Source organism: Periplaneta americana, chromosome 13 (genome assembly GCF_040183065.1).
Source record: "Periplaneta americana isolate PAMFEO1 chromosome 13, P.americana_PAMFEO1_priV1, whole genome shotgun sequence".
NCBI lineage: Eukaryota > Metazoa > Arthropoda > Insecta > Blattodea > Blattidae > Periplaneta > Periplaneta americana.
Genome location: NC_091129.1, coordinates 71,181,070 through 71,198,618, shown reverse-complemented (window position 1 = coordinate 71,198,618; position 17,549 = coordinate 71,181,070). Strand labels below are relative to the sequence as shown.

Sequence of the window (17,549 nt, the reverse complement as noted above, 5' to 3'; positions counted from 1 at the left end):
TAAGACCTATGTTTAAGGTGTTAGAGCCTAAAATTGCCTATTTATATTTGTTACGTACATATGTTTAAATTTTCGTGTAGCAGTGAAAGAAAAAGTTTTAAATGTCATGAGGTGGGTATGATTCAATTATCCTGTAATAGTTCGGTTGTAAGAATGAAGAAATTCCTGGAAGGTGTCTGGTTTTGTTGAGCACTTGAGCTGACAGTAGGAATATGATGAATCGGGAGGATGTAGTTCTCCCTAAAGAAACCAGTATGGCAAATATTGCTAAATTTAAATATGCATCCATTACTTCAGTATCATTGGGAAGAATTTTTTTGCCTTATGAAATGGTTTTGTCGAAGACAAGGCAAAGTTTCACAATTGAAAATTAGAGAAAAACGTTGTTATTTATTGCAATACCAATAAAATTATGAATTTTGTATTAATTGTAAATTCACTGGTAAATTAATTAATTTAATTGTAATATGAAAACTTATGTATTAGCAGCCTTAGAACAATGAGAGCGATGAAATCATTAAAAATTACGTAAAAATATATAAATTGAAGACTTAACAAAAGTAAAGTTTCTAACCGCAATACTTTTTTTTACTATTTTTGTCACCATACGCCGCAATGCTTAATACTTACTAATTAATTGCATTTTTATAGTTACTTTAGTTCGTGTGGATAGAAATTACATTTTAGCTGCATAAAATAGTATGTTCAGCTGCTTGAAATCGTATTTTTATGTGTCTAAATCTATATTTTAGTGTTTATTTTGATAAATTCAGGGTCTACTTTAGATGTCTAAAAGTTAGTTTTTAAGTGCCTAAACATCCGGGGCCGTATTCATAGACATTTTTAGCGCGGGTTTCCGGTGGATGATCAGCGTTTTTCGTATTCATAAACCAGTGTTAGCGATATGATATGATTTGAATTCTGTACTAGTAACCAGTGGATAGCCGGGGCTAGCTTAGTACGCTCGTAGCGCGTGCTGCGAAATGTCTATGAATAGCACCCCCGAAGTCTACTCTCAACAAAAAAAGCACGATACTGCAGATAGGTTAATAAAAAATTGCATGCATGTATAGTTCTTCCATGTGAACTACATTCTCTATAATCTTTAATGTAGAATGTATAGTTTATTTTAAAAATGCTGTTTCCATGCCAAATTTAAAAAAAAGTTCAATATTATTGCAAAAAGCACGAAATTAAACTGAAAATAAAATGCCTCAGAGTCATTATGTAACAAACACGATCGATACAGTACGACAACCATGATTATGACAATTCATCGCAAGCATTCCGATAGCTCTGTGCTAGCGTGCTTGCTCGCAGACTACAAAGTTGAGGGTAGGATATTGTCGAGGAAATATTTTTTTAATTAATTAGTTATGCAGGTTAATTTCGTTTACAAACATTCTATTTTACTGCACGATTTAAAAACATCCATCTACTATTAAGAATATATCAAATTTATTTTCATCGCATATTTTCAAATGCCTTTCAGTTTATGGCAGCAATCGCAGTAAAATGGATTGAATCAACTATCAAAGCGATCTAGGTCACTGCTTTGGAGCTCTGAGCATGCGCAACAAGTCGAATCTGGAACTTGTGTACTCAGATAAAATGAAAAAGAATGGCACCAATTAAGTAGTTGTTCACATTATTTTAGAATTGAATAACAATAAACTGTTTTTATCTATCAAGGAAAAAAGTTTCCTGTTATCACTTAAACTTCAAATCGTGAAAAATGTCTTCCTACTCTGATGAGGTGACTAGTGCATATCGGAAAAGAGAGTATCAATAACTGTCTACTTTCTTGGATTCGGAGTTCCTGTCAGAATGCAGCAACAAGTTGCATATCACACATTTAATTTCTGGAATATATTTTAACTTCTTTCCCAATCTCATAACAGATAACGAAACAGCTGATGTTCCCTTCTATAATGTTATAATCAGGCAGCGCATTTTCGTTCCCAAACATACAGCGGATCGAGTAGCTTCTTCTGGTAACTACATCTATTACGTCACGTGGATTCATAAGCAAGGTAGAATTGCAAGCATGTACGCATGGGGCCATTAAATAATAATGATGTAATGTATTATAAATATGCCCCTGTAACGTCATATGACGTAGAAAGAACATTCCTTTAGTTTAAACAAATGTTATGTGATGTTCGTAAAAGATTTGCATTTCATAACCTCAGAATATATGTTTTGGTTCACTGCAACGGGTAAGTTTCGATAAACGAATTATTCGTATATACTAAGTAAAATGTAAATATTAATAATTTGTACATTGATTTTTGTTATTATTATTTTGTCCCTGTAACGTCATGTGGCGTAGAAAAAACATTTTCTAATTTAAACAAAATTTTACTGGCAGTTATAGTAAAAAATATGAATTTCGTAGTCTCAGAATATATATGTTTTTGTTCATCGTAACGTTAAATGAATTAATTGAATATATTATAATATATTATATAGAGTATTTGCAGTTAATGTGTATTCTGTTTAGGCCTACTGTTATGTTCTATAATATATATTGTATATACTAATTCAGTAGTATTATCGATCAAATTATATTTTCTGTCATATGTAGCACTAACATTTTGTGCAGAGCTAGTTTCGCAGTGTTAGTGCGTTTATATGGTCAAAAAGTAGCTGGACAGACCATTTCAATTTAGTAGCAATCCCACTTACAGTTGTCATGCTCCATTATTATTATTATTATTATTATTATTATTATTATCATTATTATTATTATTATTATTATCTAAGCTAGGTTAAACTCTTTCGTAGCGTCCTGACGTATGGGAGAGTTGGGTAGTATCGGACAGTGATGTTTCTTTCATCTACCACCAGATGGTAGTACCTAAGTGACGTAGTACCTAAGTGACATGGTTACGTTTCTGTATGCGACATCTAAACACTGCTACCACCATCTGGTGGTAGATGAAAGAAACATCACTGTACTACCATCTGGTGGTAGATGAAAAAAACATCACTGTCCGATATTACCCGATGTCAGATACTACCCAACTCTCCCCTAAGCATTTAGGGTCAGAGATTGAACTCTAAAACTCCAGGTTATACTAACCGATAACTTTCCTAACTTGTTTGAGAACGAAAATGGGCTGCCTGGTTATAATACAGTGTGTCCACAGAAACATCCCGTCAGTGGCGGCTCCTACATATTTCTTAAGAGGAGGAAAGAAGTTAACAGCACGAAATGACACCTTCTTGAATGAAACATGCTACAAATTAGCCTACATGCATACATGTAAGACCAGGTAGTGTTGGGGTTGGCCTTCCCTACTGTATAGCAATAATCTGTTCTTGTAAACAGAGTTTCCTAAATTGTCCAGTCCACACCTGTGGAGTAACGGTCAGCGCGTCTGGCTGCGAAACCAGGTGGCCCGGGTTCGGTCGGGGCAAGTTACCTGGTTGAGGTTTTTTCCGGGGTTTTCCCTCAACCCAATACGAGCAAATGCTGGGTAATTTTCGGTGCTGGACCTCGAGCTCATTTCACCGGCATTATCACCTTCATATCATTCAGACGCTAAATAACCTAGATGTTGATACAGAGTCGTAAAATAACCCAATAAATAAATAAAATAAATTGTCCAAAATATATTATGTTTTCACTTCCATTCATTGTTGAATAATTGCACAAATTAACAATTACAAGGAAATTCACAACCTCGTATCATTTTTCGAGCACACTACAGCATCACACATGTTGGAAGAGACTAGCTATTAACTCGTAACCGGAACAGTTTTACGGAAATGGAAATGGAAATGGGAAATAATCTGAGGAAAGCGAGAACACTGCACCCACCCACGTGGTCTGTGTATTACATGTATATTTTACAAGTTCAGTGTCACAGCTTTTGAAGAATGTCAGTTCTTGTAAAATCATACTACCATTATTGTTCAAAGCTGCCGGTGGCCGATTAATTTTTTGTGTTAAAAATGATGTAGTTTGGAGTACCTACTTTCAATTTCAAATATATTTGTACAAAACTGACAACTTGGCTGTTGCCCTGTCTAGTAAACAATGAATAGAAGTGAATTTCAGGGGCCAACTACGTAGAACTACTTCCTCTTTGTTTTACATAAACCCGACTTTAACTTTCCAATATCCACGAAAGTTTCAAACCATGAATAGTAGCCTATATAAAGTGCAATGAATAATATTTTTTACTTATAATTAAAAAAAGGTTTACATGGTGTCTTTCACAGCGTTGCGTTAAAACTGTTTTTGTTGTGTCTCTTCCTAGATGTGTTATAGTCCGGTTGAATGCAGCATCGTTAGGTGGCAGTGGTAGCGAGCTTGCTGCACGACCAGTCGGTTTCTATTTCCCGCCCATGCGCTGATTCAGAGGAGGATCTCCTCCCTCTCCGTTCATTTACTCGCTTTAAAACTCTGCTTCTTTCTCTGGCCGCTAGTGCGCTGTTGTCTATGTGTGTTAACTGCAGTAGAGGAGGAATGGAGTGCCTTTCCTCTACACAGACAGTCTCGCACCTTTCTCACAGTTTTCTACAGCACATGAGCGCGCGTCGTTTAAAACTCGATCAACCGAGGTTTTCTTATAGCTGTGAACTTAAAGATTATCGAATCTTCCTCGAACTTCAAGGCACATATTTTATTTGGTATTTACTTTCAAAAGAAGAAAATGTGAGGAGGACGTTCCTCCCTTCCCTCCCCCGAGGAACCGCCACTGCATCCCGTCCTTATAAACTGCTATAATTCTGTAACTATGAGTATTACGAAATTCATACCGGTGTCATTAGAAAGAACGGCTCAAAGAATTTCAGACAATGTGTAATTGTAATTGTTGGCGGAAAACAAGAGATGGCACCATAGTATAACAAAAAAGACGCTGTTCCCACTCTTTCGCTTATCATTGTGGCATTGTTGGATAGAATCAAATTGTGTTAAATGGTGTGAATGTTTAAATTTCAACTCAGTGTGAATTCTGCAGCATTTAGAGTGTTACGGCGAACCCACAGGAACGTAGTTGGTGTGTACTGGAATACTATAGCACACGGAGTGCATTGAGAGTTCAGCATGCCTTCAGACGAGAATTTCAACATGCGGCACTTACTGACAAGACGATGCTGAGGTGGTACATTACACACTCACTACGTTCTTGTGGGTTCGTCATAACTCTCTAAATGCTGAATTCACACTGAGTTGAAATATAATCATTTAACACAATTTTCTTCTACCTCCTTCAATGGCAAGCGAAATAACACAGTGTATTTTAACTGGCTGTTACGTCCCGTACTACTATAGCGTAACTCCATGTAAAGGTACGGTCACACGTCGCTACTTTTGCTGCGCAACTTTTGTACTGCAGCTGCAAAAGTTGCGTGTCGTGTTCACACGTAAGCCAAAAGTAGCGCGCTGCACGCTACTTTTCGTGCTGCGCAACCCGAGTGCTGCAGGTTTCTATCTCCGTGTTGACTTCTCAATATACATTTTGTGGTTATGTTCGCATTATTAAGAAACTCATGCAAAAGCTAACTTATCTATTATTTGCTTTTCTGTCCTAACTAGTATTCAGAAATTGACATTATTTTTACAATAAAGCTTTTAAAAAGGCCTATATACTTAAATGATAACAAACAGCATATTCACGTAATCAATGTTGGCAACCCTCCTGTTTGAAACTACGCTACAGAAAATTAAAAAAGTGAATTATATCGCCAGCAAATATGCTCAGACTATGTTGTGCATTTAATAACTGTTACAAATAATTTATTTTCATCACATCTAACATTAAAATACATCCAAACAATAAAAGTATCATTGGCACATTTGGGTGGCAACACTGGTCGCAACCGCAGCAAAAGTTTCAACAAAACCGATATCAAAAATGCTGCGGCTGCAACCCTGAGAACCCTGTTCACACGTCGCTACTTTTAAGCTGCGCGCAGCATGGAAAAGTAGCGAGCAGCAGGTTCGGCAGCCGCTACTTTTCGGGTTGCAACGTTGTTCACACGTCGCAGTACGAGAGTTGCGCAGTTTTTTGTACTGCATCGCTGCAAAAGTAGCGACGTGTGACCGTACCTTAAGACACCCAGATTGGCTCAAGCCTGGAACTGGCGAACAGCTCTTGACAACAGATTCAACATACAGCTAGCCTTCACCTGACGATGTAGCCGACACAGCTCCGAAACTTTGGACGTTTCTGAATCTGTGATATGGTGCTAAAACCCAAAATTCTTACACCACGAAGAATGCCGTGTAAGTCTCAAATCATAACAGACAGCTATTTGTTTTGAAAGATTATATCTACATCCATGAATGTGCATTAACGTCAGCAAAGAAATCGATCAGATGACCGTAGGAAAAAGCGGAGGGCAGCAGCCAAGGCCACCATGCCTCGTCATCAATCATTGGTTCACATGCATCGTGGCATCTAGACTCAGCAACATCATGCATAAGGCTTCGGAGATTCTTATCCAGTATTTCCGAAAAACAAGAACAAGTCAGTGAGAGTATATGTGTATATTTACAAGAGTGTTTTATAAGTGGTACAAACTGAAAGGATGAAAAGTACAAGATAGTAGAAACAAACAAATTCTCAGTAAACATGGGTCCCCAGATGAACCGTTTGCGAGATAATTGTATTGTATGGTTAAGGTTCGTACATTTTACATGTAGTACACCTGTAGCTTACATCGTTGCTGAACATTGTTAAGCTCTTAATTATTACTCTTCTGTACTTCCGCGTTACCACTGCAGCGTTAAACATAACTCTACATAACACCATACCTCGCAGACAGACGATTCACGTTAAAAAAAGCTTTTCTTGAGATGAGTGAACACACTAAGGTCATACGGCTCTGAAATAATTAATTTTTTTATTATATCGCAAGTAAAGATTAATTAATTTACTTTCTTACAAATGGCTTTTAAGGAACCCGCAGATTGATTGCAGCCCTCACATAAACCCGCCATCGGTCCCTATACTAAGGAATATGCTACTGGAGTTAAATGACAGCTGTGAGCAGCATGGTATAAGGATAAATGCAAACAAGATGAAGACCATAGTCATAGGAAGAAAACTAAAGAAGGTAAACTTGCGAATTCTAAATGAGGCAGTAGAGCAAGTGGACAGCTTCAAATACTTGGGGTGTAGGCCTACTAACATAAGCTGCTGTCAGGAAGACAAAAGGAGGATGACAATAGCAATGGAAGCTTTTAATAGAAAAAGGAGCATCTTCTGCGGACACCTGGAAAAAGAACTAAGGAAGAGACTAGTGAAGTGCTTTGTGTGTGTAATGTATCATTGTATGGGGGCAGAAACATGGACATTATGATGAAGTAAAGAGACGCGGCTAGAAGCATTTGAAATGTGGATATGGAGAAAAATTGAGAGTGTGAAATGGACAGACAGAATAAGAAACGAAACTGTGTTGAAAAGAATGGGTGAAAAATGAATAATGCAGAAACTTATCAGAAAGAGAAAATGGAATTAGCTGGATCACTGGCTGAAAAGAAACTGCCTAGTGACGGATGCACTGGAAGAAATGATGAACGGGAGAAGAGTTCGGTGCAGAAGAAATTATCAAATAATAGACGATATTAAGATTATATGGATCATACACGGGACTAAGAGAAAGGCAGAAAATAGGAAAGATTGGAGAATGCTTGGTTTGTAGTGAAAGACCTGGCCTTGGACAGAACACTATGAATGAATGAATGAATGAATGAATGAATCTCAACACTCAATCTTAGTCTCATGCGTTACACGAAAGGCACCAAACAAAAATTACACATCATAAAATCCCGAAAGAGTCTTATTAAACATATTTCAATGTAGAATACCATCCTTACTTTTGAATCACGATAGCACTCACTTGATATTGTACAATAGGAACAATCCGTTTAATATGCACATTAATTGTAAACGCACTTGTGTAAGTCTGTGTCATTGCTGTACACGTACACCTTAACAGGGTGTTAAAAAGTATCCATTATTTTAGGAGGTGCTAGTATGCATCAAAACAAGAAAATAATGTCTAATAAACATGGGTCCTACAACACATACTTTCTGAGACCCGAACATTTGTTCATAGGAGGTACTCAATATGACATCCATTCATGGCAATGCATTCCTCTGCCCTTTGGCGTAAGGAATCACGCACTCTTTGAAATTGACCTGGTTTCTTCATGTGTCCCCATAACCAGAAGTCTAGGGGATTTAGGTTTGGGGAACGAGCAGCCCAAGGTGTGGGGCTTCCCCGACCAATGCAGTGGTCCTGAAATGTCAACGTGCTGGTGTTCCATCATGCATGAACAACATCTGTAGTCCTGCTGACATGGCACATTCTCCAGCAAGGCGGGCAATACGTTAATAAGAATGTCCTGAAAGTCTCTGTGGTAGCACGTATGGCCCCTATTAATCTATCACCAAGAACGCCTGCCCATACGTTGATTGAGAATCGGTGCTGATGGCTTGTTTCTTCAACTGATTGGGAATTTTCATCAGCCCACACATGCTGATTACGATTGATTGAGAATCGGTGCTGATGGCTTGTTTCTTCAACTGATTGGGAATTTTCATCAGCCCACACATGCTGATTACGAAAATTCACAACACCATCTCTGCTGAACCCCGCTCATATCCGCAACCAGACTTTTGTTTTCAGCATTGCTTGCGACGTATCAGTATTCCGTGCGAAGGGTATCAACTACGGTATGATTATCTGGTAGTCTCTGTATTGTAGGGCAGAAAATGCATTGTCTTAAATGGATGTCACATTGAGCACCTCCTATGAACAAGTGTTCAGATCTCAGAAAGTATGTGTTGTAGGACCCATGTTTATTAGACATTTTTTCTTGTTTTGATGCATACTATTACCTTCTAAAATATTGGATACTTTTTTTTTACACCCTGTATGTAAGAACGAGTAGTTATCGCTGTTATCTGCACAATCTAAAGCAAGACATGACAAAACACAATGTCAATATAGGCTACTGTGGAACCTACCAACAAACATGGTAAAAAAACATATAATTCGAGACAGTAGCTCCAAAACTTGTTATAGGCCTATGTAGAAGTTATCTCAACTGATTAGTTATATAAGACAGAAAAAAAATCTGAAAATATGCTGAAATGACCTGAAAGCAGAAATATAACGCATGTGAAACATGCAAGCCCATCTTTCTTATTGAACAAAATGGTTCACTTAAAATATGTTTATATTGTTAGCAGATAAAAATTAGATGCATTGCTCAGATCACCGGCAAGACGCTTGGTTATCATCATAAACTTCTTTTTAAATCGGGGTCATCTACTTCAGACGCAATTCAACACTTAACAGAATCAGTACTTTCTGGTTTTGACAATCATAATGACAATACTATGTGAACTGTCGAAAGCATTGACTGCAAATCGCACACAACAATCTGTTCTAAACTTTTCTATCATGGCATAATTAGAACATAGGCCTATTTGTCTAATCGAACACAAGTGACATGTATTGATGGTGAGTTCTATAATACACTTAATATTAATATTGGAGTTCCTCAAGGATCGATTATTGGCCAGTTGATTTTCTTAATAATGATAAATGGTTTACCGTACAACTTGAATTGCGATTCTATTTTATTTTCCGATGACACCTCCTTATTCCATACCATGAGCGACTTACATGATTTAAACACGTTTACGGGCACTTCTTTTTGCGAAGCGGCCCACTGGTTTGAAGCCAATGGTTTTAAATTTAACTGTGACAAACCTCAACGGTTACTGTTTACTTTAAAACATGTACGTTCAGGTAGAAAGACTAATGTATATCGTACGCAATAACAAATTCAGAAAGAAAGTATGACTTATTTACAATGATAAATTAGTAATAATATAGATCTCAAAATTTACTGGAAGTGGGATGGGGCGTTATTCCATTCAGCCAATCAATTTCCTGTAAACAGATTATATCACATTACATTAAAATGTGTACAGGAAGCACTCGTTAATGTAGACAGATATTACCAACAAGTGTAGTATTTTTCGCGCATAGAAAAGTCGCAATTAATTCACAAGCTTGCAGCAACTGCAACTTGACAATGATGAGAAAGTCGATGTTTTTCTCACAGTCTTAAGTACAGTTTACATGTAGGGGTTGACTTTCTTATTCTACTTTCACTTTATTTTCGCTTGTTTACGAAAAAAGACGAGAAAGACGTCCTCAAGTTGCTGACAGAAGCAAGTCTCGTCACCCACATTTGTTTTAATGACAAAAGAAAACTCATATTGACTTTATCTTACGACGGAACGTAAGCAAGGGACAAATAAAAGAAGAAAAAACAACGCGGGCTTATTATGCAAAGGGAAGTAATCTCCATTAGCTGTAAAAATATATGAGCACGATTCAAGAATGAGGAAATTGTAACTCTACAATAACACACAATGACTGGCTTAAATGTATAGTCGATGGATCATTACCGGGCACTCGACATCCATCAGATTCTATGACACTTCCATTCTGCATGAAGCATTGAACTTAAAAAGTTTCGCAGCCACTCTTACGTAAACCTCGAAGTACGAATGTGAGGGATGTGACAACTCGCACAATATGTGATTCAAAGAACTCAGAGACAAATGAGTTCACATTGTGCCAAAAAATGCACACAGAGGCTTACAGACAAATAATAGTAGACAAGACAGATAGATTAGGTAAATATAGATAGATAGATTAGGTAAATATAGATAGATAGATTAGGTAAATATAGATAGATAGATAGATAGATAGATAGATAGATAGATAGATAGATAGATAGATAGATAGATAGATAGATAGATAGAGATAGATTAGGTAAATATAGATAGATAGATAGATAGATAGATAGATAGATAGATAGATAGATAGATAGATAGATAGATAGATAGATAGATAGATAGATAGATAGATAGATAGATAGATAGATAGATAGATAGATAGATAGATAGATAGATAGATAGATAGATAGATAGATAGATAGATAGATAGATAGATAGATAGATAGATAGATAGATAGATAGATAGATAGATAGATAGATAGATAGATAGATAGATAGATAGATAGATATTCTAAGCTTTTAAGTTTCACCTTTACTCGCCATGAATGCACGAACTATTTCGATCGCATAAAGGAATGGAATAAAGAAATGGAAAATGTGATAAGTACGATTTAACAACCTACATCACAAAGCGAAGGTTCGTAATGCCATCTGATTGGAAGAGGGTACCGTGTGCGTCATTTATTTGTTACGTACAATCTCCTATTGTTGAAATGTTTACTCGTCAAGAAGATTATATTCTGGGAATCAATTCAACTTCAAATAATAACAGAACGTTTAGACCCAGTATCTCTTTCAATTCATCTCGAGTCTTGACAGATGGAAGATGCGACATTGTAACATTTCTTGCATAGCGAATTTGACTGGAGGTGTTGAAAATAGCAAACAGAAGAAAGGCGCGAAAGACAGGAAGATAGAAAATGGAAAAGAAGTGAATATGAACAGAGCTGAAAAAGAGAGGGCTATGAAGAAAAAAGAAAATTGAAATACAAAGTAAACATGGAAGAAACAAGTAAAACTATTGATGTCGAAACCAATTAAGAGAAAAAGAGAAGGCAAAGTAACGTGTCAAATAGAGAAAAATACACATACGGTCTTACTAATAAAAACTCTATATACAAACGTTTAAGTGTCTTATGAGTAGCTCGTTTTAAGTCGTGTGTAAATTCCTTACTAATAATCACTACATACGTTGTGTATAAAGTATAACTGTTACACAGCTACGTCATAGTTTCGTCATTACTTCGTTACGAAAGGTAATAGAATATCTTAGGCTGTCTACTGGATCCGGTAGAGCGCTCTAGTGTGGCGTGTTAAATATCGATAGTACAACTGGCTCTAATCGATTACCACACTACATTTTGGTCAAAGAGTACAAGCTACAGCAATATTATTCTAATAATTCTATGATCTTTGGTTTGTTCTGTGGTTACAAGGTAAACATCATCATAAAATGACAGTCGATACGAACAGCTGTTAAAGGGGCGGCCATTTTTTCCATATATACAACGCTTAAACAAGGGGTTTCGTATAAATAAGTACTGCAAAGCAATTCCCATTGTATAGTTACAGCCTGTTTATACGTCCATAGCTTATTCACGGTTTATTAGTAACGTTTTCTGTCTCTACTCTGCATAAGTCTCGTATAAAAACTATACACGGTTTATTAGTAAGACTGATAATGGATAAAAAATAGAGAGAGGGAGAAAGAAAGAAAAAAGAAAGAAATAGACAAAATAAAGAAACAAAGAAAGAAATGATAACTAGAAAAAGTAAAGTACGATATAAAATAGAGAAAGAGTTACTAAAGGAAGAAAAGGATAACTACAGAAAAAAAGTAAATACGAAATAATGAAAGATACTCTTGTAATGAAGAGAAGGAAGGAAAAACATAGGAAAGGTAAAGTAGGATGAGAAATACAAAACGATATACTGTATTTGTAATGAACAGAATAAATAAATAAATAAATAAATAAATAAATAAATAAATAAATAAATAAATAAATAAATAAATAAACAAACAGAATAAGTAAATAACATGAAATAACTACATAAATAAACATAGAAAAAGTAAAGTAAGATATGAAATACAGAAATTTAAATTGTTAACTGCCTCCCATTGGAGGTAGCCCAGAAGGACTCAGTATACTCTCCTACATGAATTTTAAAATATTAAATGTTTACATAAATTTGTTGACAGAAAATTAAAATAAACATATATGAATTATAAAGTGAAGAAAATGAAATTGAACAGAGTGAATATGATGACTCAGAATTTGGCAAGAGCGTTTCAAAACTGAAGTTATGATGTCAGTAGTAAGTGTCTGTGGTAGTTCAAAAGTCTTCCTGAAGCTTTCAAAGAACCTGGGAATCACACCACGAGCTCCAATAAGAAGACCAATGCTTGACTTACAATGGACAGAAAATAAAAGGAAATAAATATAGAAAAAATAAAGTAAGATATGAAATATAGAAAGATATACTTCTTGTAATGGCTATAAGGAAAAAAGAGAAATGTGGAAAAGTAAAGTAAAATCTTAGGATGTCTTTTATATATAGAAGTAAAGAAGAAAAAAAAATACAGAAAGAGTAAAAGAGGATATAAAACACAGAAATATATGCTGTAATTGTAATGAATAGAAAGAAAATAGAAGTAAATTTATAACAAAATAAAACAGACTATGAAATACTACAGAAAGATATATTAGTAATGGTTGAAAAAAAAAAAAAAGAAAAAGAAGAAAGACACAAAGAAAGTATCAAAGAAAGAAATACTTACAAATGGCTTTTAGAGAAGCTGGAGGTTCATTGCCGCCCTCACACACATAAAAAATGTAAAAAAAAACTAGAATACATAAAATCTTAATAGCTTCCGTAACCATGTGCTGAATTTATATCAGAAGCAAGAAAAATAAATATTTAAGCACACTGTACAAAAATATAACGTCGTTCTCTTCAATATTCGAAGAAGTAAAGTGAAACTGTACCTCCGAGAACAGAAATTGATTTAGATGCACACCAAGAGAGAAAGAACTGCAGCCAGAAAATAAGAAATGCCATGCATTCCAGATGCAGTTTTGTGCAATCGCTCCTCCCAGAGCAACTGAGCAAGTTACCGCTCCAGATCCAGTATTGTCCCGGCCCGGCCGTCCTCTGGGAAGCGCCAGTGCTCGTAAAAAATGAAGAAGCCTTAACGGAATTTCAGAGCGCGGTTCGTCTATACAGCCTTGAAATCTACCCCCTGGCGGGGAAAATGGTCCAGGCACGTTCTGCAAAGCGTTATAATTTATTTCAAGCGACTGGTATTGTCTCTAAGGCAAAGAACTCTTGTTTTCCTTTACCGTAAAAGCATGAAAACAAATGCGATCTGTACAGAACGATTTCCTTGCAATTAGCGAAGAGACAAACTTCTGCTCTTGAAGTTTTGGACGTTTTCAAGCTCTTGATAACACTGGTTAACAAAATCAAACATTTTTTTTTGTTAAAAGATAAATAATGTGTGATTCTTATAGCATTTTTCGTGCCGATTTCACATCTGTTTTCAAAATTTCTCTATCGCCCAGGGTTTTTGAGTAATTATATATATATATATATATATATATATATATATATATATATATATACTGTACTTCAAACTTTTCTAGTATTGATTGCCTTGTAACAAACCCGAAGGTTTTGAGGAAAGAAAAAATAGATGAGAATCCAAGAAGTTATTCAGAGAGATACATGACACCCCACACGTTCTGAATCAGCTCGCTGACAAGTTCTCTGTAATCTTCTGATATGTGGTTCCTAAAAAGTTAGTCTTTTGAATGATTCTTAGGTTCCCGGCATATCAATGGAACTGGAAAAGGCATATGATGGGATCCTTTTACTCAACTAGTTAGGTTAATAGAATTACATGAAGCACAACAGATTTCAGGGGCCCAGTTCCTTTCCTAATGTATTTTGCAATCAAAAGAACACTCGTAAGCTCTTTTAACTAGTGTAGAAAAATTCACCTGTGTGCTTTCAAAGTTATTTACCCACAAACGTAACAAAAATTGTTTGTGATATACACAGTATTTCGAGGAGTGTTTCACTGTCTAAGATATTTTTACCACACTTAAAATTAGGATAAAGAAAACATGGGTTATAAAACTTATTTCATGAATGTAAGTTTTAACTCAACTGAGAATTAATACTAATTCTCGCAGTCTTATGATTATGAGGAATAAAATTCATTTTTATGAATTCTGATTTCACAGGCAACAGTGATTTAAAGTTATAGGTCATTGTTAAAGCGATAAAATGAAATATTTGAAATATTGTATTTCGATTAGCATGTTAAGAACTGTAATAGGAATGAAAGTAATTTGTTTTTTCTAAAATTACACAAAAATGGTGGGTGGCAGAAAAATTTTGACTTCATTTTTGGAATAACCAGAGGACATTACATAAGAAACAGCAGAAATTGTACATTTAACAAAATCATTGCTGATCAGTGTAATTGGGACAAAATGATATTTCATTAAATTTAACGAATTTGATTGCCAAATTTCAACAAGTGAACCAAATTAATTCTAATCATAACTGAGAAATGAGAGTGACAGTATCAAGTTATATTTATTTATTGATGGACTTAAGGCCATCAGGCCTTCTCTTCCACACCACCAGAAATTCAATACTACAAGAAAAATTATATATCAATGCAATTAATCTACAGTAATAACGAGTGACAGAATGAATATGGCATAAAAAACAACTGAACATACAAGTAGAAATTGAAAATAATAAAAATTAGTTTAATATTAAATGATGGAAAAAAGTGGATCCGAGATTAATTTTCTCATAGCTTAGTAATCTCTACTACAACGTAACTGGCCATCTTTCAAGAACAAGAATTCTTACAACTCCGGGAATCTTGAATTTGCGCAGAAAAATCTTGAGAACCACTCCACAGGCTCATAGAAAATGCAACATTTATAGAATACTTTGCGTGATGAACAAGTGAAATTTGTATTAAAATTACTTATATTCATATTCTTTCATCTCTTCGGTAGACTATATGTCACGAACAGCTGGTAACATTAACATCAGACATAAAGAAAACAGCGGAACGCCTAAAAAAAAATAAACCGTTCCTGTACAAAAACCGGGGGCATCTCTAGAACACCAATAACACGCCTAACAACATGACATATTCCTAAGAGAACCAGTAACTTGCTGGACAACTAAAAGAATCAAAGATATTCAGAAAAGCAAGTGGCACAACTAGAAAACTCAACAGCTTGCCCACAGAAACTAACGATGCAACCAGAAAAACCACAGGTACTTCCACTGAAACCAGAGGCTATCTAGAAAAACAGCTGCATATCCATACAGGCAGCGACAGAATGAAATGAATCGTAGTGAATCAAGAGCATAGGTAATAGCCTAATCAAATTCACGTCTAGAAAACACCGGTGATATAACTAGAAAAACCACAGCCTATACTAATGAAACTAGGGACACACCCAGAAAACTAACGAGGCATTTAAAAACAAGCGACAATTAAAAAATCAGGAGGTATTCACGTTGATATCTAAAACCAACAGAGCCTCTAAAAAAAACACAATAAAACCTGAAAAATCACAGACACTCACGTAGAAAACCAAGCATACCGTCAGTTCCCATAACTATGGTCCTGAAACACAACTATGGTCCATTCAAATTTTGTACTCCATAAAGTAATACTTCGTTTATATATCTTATAATTTTGCTGTACTGTAGTTTGAAGTCAAGTCACTGCAGCTATCTATGAACTGTCTATGTTACTTCTACAATGTTCTTTGAATAGTTGTATCGTGGACTATAGTTGTTCCAGGACCATAGTTATGGGAAATGACGGTACGTTTACAAAAATTAACGACACAATGGAAGACTGGATATAGAAAAAGACTGTAAATACTCCAGAAAACCAGACTTTCTTGTGCAACTAGTAATGTAATATCATAAATTTTGCACAGCTAAATAAAATTACAATGGAATTTATCCCCTTTTCTTTGTGGGTTGAGCCAGAGACATTCACTCTTTTGTGAAAAAAAAAATAATTTTCAAATATATTGGCACTTACAGTTTTTATGCCTAATCTATAATTAGGAGCACCATCTAAACATTAATACCATATTACACAGGGTGATTCATTATTACGTGTAAATACTTCGTGTGCGTAATGTAGAGGTGAAACTAAGACTAAAACGTTCTATACAACTTTTTCTCAAAACCTTTAATTCCAGAGTTAACGCCATTTTGCTTGAAACTTGCGCTGTAGTAACCACTGGCAGTACTATCGACGATGCGGATAATCTGCAGGTGTCAACTCTTGCACTTTCTGCAGGTGAAATGGATACAGCTGTTTTCTCCGAAGCATGCGCCATACAGTACTTTGCGGAATTACTAGTGCTGCACTAATTGCTCTAGTACTTATGGCTGGATCCTGATCTACCATGTCCAAACATTGTCCTCTAGATGCACACGTGGTCGTCCTGTATGTGGCGCACTTCGAATACCGTACTCCCTCATACGCCTGTCCACACCTGCAAATGTCTGTTGTCGTCTAGGAAACAGCTCACTGTATCGTCGTGCTGCAAGTGCATTACCTTCTGCTGCACCATACACAAGGTGCATATCAGCATACTCAATGTTTGTGTTCATCTTTCCCTCAACACCACTGCTACTGTCTTCCTCCGACGAGTTTAGTGCTGGGACCTGAGGTATTCTTGCCATCGGTGCGGGGGGGTTGCAGGTAGATTCTTTTGTTGCTGCAGCCAAGCCGAGCCGAGCGGAGTGGGAAGTATTAATAGTTCAAAAATATGCAGTCTTCAATTTGTAATAGTGTGTGAATATTTCATATACATACGGTCTTACTAATAAAAACTCTATATACAGACGTTTAACTGTCTTATAGTTATACAATGAGTAGCTCCTTTATAAGTCGTGTGTAAATTCCTTACTAATAATCAC

The 17,549-nt window shown here is 35.8% G+C and overlaps 1 protein-coding gene across 1 annotated transcript in view; it reads right to left on the bottom strand.

Annotated features, from left to right (window-relative positions):
* LOC138712025 (Krueppel-like factor 9) overlaps positions 1–17,549 on the bottom strand; it is a 576,789-nt gene that overhangs the window by 7,428 nt on the left and 551,812 nt on the right. The window lies entirely within an intron of this gene.